This window comes from Theropithecus gelada, chromosome 20, assembly GCF_003255815.1.
Source record: "Theropithecus gelada isolate Dixy chromosome 20, Tgel_1.0, whole genome shotgun sequence".
Classification (NCBI taxonomy): Eukaryota; Metazoa; Chordata; class Mammalia; order Primates; family Cercopithecidae; genus Theropithecus; species Theropithecus gelada.
In genome coordinates this window covers 4684978-4687202 of record NC_037688.1, presented here as the reverse complement: position 1 = coordinate 4687202, position 2225 = coordinate 4684978, and the positions used below count along the sequence as shown (strand labels likewise).

The window sequence follows — 2225 nt, the reverse complement described above, 5'->3', positions numbered from 1 at the left end:
ACTGCAGCCTCAACCTCCTAGGCTCAAGTGATCCTCCTACCTCAGCTTCCTGAGCAGCTGGGACTACAGGTACGCCCACACCATGCCTGGCTAATTTTTGTATTTTTAGTAGAGACAGGGTCTCACTATGTTGCCCAGCCTGGTCTCGAACTCCTGGACTCAAGCAATCCTCTTGCTTCAGCCTCTCAAAGTGCTAGGATTACAGGCGTGAGCTACTGTGCCTGGCCAAGGTGTTGTCACTCTTTTACCTTTTTTCCTTTGGGGATTTTCTTGGGAGACGGTTTTGGTTTTGGTGTGACTGGTATCTCATTGTGGTTTTACCTTGTATTTTTCTACTGTTTTTTTTTTTTTTTTTTTTTTTTTTTTGTGGGAGTTGAGATTTTAATATCATAAATCGGGTCGAGCCACACCTCTCACTGCCAGGCCCGTGGGCCTCCTATCTTCATATTGCCTGGAAGGCTGCCTGCAGCCAGGGCTTCCCCCATCCCCTGGGAAGGATCCAGCACCAGCCTGAGAAGGGAGGCAACAGCAGCTAAAGGGGTGGGAGGAGGAGGAGACAGAAGCATGTGCTGCAGGTGCATGTGTGTATGTACTTACATGTGTGAACACATATAAAGTATCAGGTTTATAGACCCTGGCTCAAGGACAGTCTAGGATGGAAAGGAGGTAGGGCAACAAGAAGCACATCTTTCCTCCTTGGTGCTTCAGCCTCACCCTATCCAAGGGACAGACATATGGGGTATGAGAAACCCATCCCCAGGTCCCAGCCTTCAGGACTGGAGCCCTTTTGAGTCTGGTGGAGTCACAGATCCAGTCTTTGGGGGACACTGGGTCTGTCTCCTTTTGAAAGCCCTGGAAAGGTGGGAGGTAAGAAGTAAAGGGAGACAGGTCCCTGCTAGAAGAACTTGACGCCTCGGCCATCGCTGACGGTGATGATCTCGGCCTTGTGTTCCTGCTGTAGGGCCTGCAGAACCCGCAGTAGAGTGGCCTCATCCAGCCCATGGAACTCCTCATCCTCTGTGTCTTCCCCGTTAGTTAGTTCATACAGGGTAAAGACGGAGTTGTTCTGGCCACTCCTGGAAACCCACTGATAGATGAGTTTCCCCCATTCTTCTGGCCTCCGCCACATGATCAGGAAGCTAGACTTGCTCTTATCCAACCACTCGAGGTTCCCTTTCTTCCTCAGTTCCTCTAATACAATCTGGATCGACTCCACAGGAAGCTTTCGCTGTAACTTGACGTTGTTGAAGAGCGGGCTCTCCTGAGCTTCCATCACCGTCATGCTGGACTGTTTGTGCAGGCGGCAGAAGGACAGGACCAGCGAGCACCAGGCGGCCAGCTGCTTCTGCCGAGTGTCCACATTCGGTTGTAACGTAAAGAAGGGTGGGAAGCGATACTGCCACGGCCACTCGAAACTCATCGCCATCGTAGTAGCCCTTTTTTTTTTTTTTTAAGACAGGATATCACTCTGTTGCCCAGGCTGGAGTGCAGTGGTGTGATCAAGGCATACTGCAGCCTTGACTTCAGCCTCAGATGATGCTCCCACCTCAGTCTCTCAAGTAGCTGGGATTACAGGTGTACACCACCACACTTAGCTTTTTTTTTTGGTACAGACAGGGTTTCGCCATTTTGCCCAGGCTGGTCTCCAACTCCTGGGCTCAAGTGATCCCCTTGCTTTGGCCTCCCAAAGTGCTGGTGATGGCAGTGGCTTCTGCCATCACACTGGCTGCAGCAGGAAGGCATAGCTGGGGCTGCACACTCCCTGGAGCCGGTGGGAGCCCCACCCCTTCTAAAGTGTAATGGGAGCCCCCTGGGTGCGGCTGCAGCCACCCAAATGGAGGCTGCAGACCCAGGCCTCCTGCTCTACTCCCACAGTCCTGGGTGGGGCTACAGCCAACCAAACTGTGGCTGTGGATCCGAGCCTCCTTGTGTTCTTGGAGGGGGCCAGGAGCATGCAGGGTCTACCCTCCTCTGTGCAGCTGCAATACCTGACCCTCGGCTGCAGGCCTGTGCCTCCCACTCCACGGAGCAGGCAGGAGCTGAGGAAAAGCAGGAATCCCCCCCTCCCACTTCCAAGTTGGCAGGCGGGAGCTCCCAGGGTGCAGCTGCAGCCACTCTCCCAGGTGCAGGACCGGGGAGTCTCTGCAGCCTGCGCCCTTGGGCTGGGAAGGTCCCCCACCCCGTTCTCTGCAGGTTCTGGCTGTCTGCTTCCACTGCCTGGCCCC

At 54.3% G+C, this 2225-nt stretch overlaps 1 pseudogene across 1 annotated transcript; it reads right to left on the bottom strand.

Annotated features, from left to right (window-relative positions):
• Positions 1–367: 367 nt before the first annotated feature.
• Positions 368–1431, bottom strand: LOC112614717 (annotated as a pseudogene). Its single transcript, XR_003117116.1, has one exon. The product of XR_003117116.1 is annotated as a vacuolar protein-sorting-associated protein 25 pseudogene (transcript).
• Positions 1432–2225: the final 794 nt, after the last annotated feature.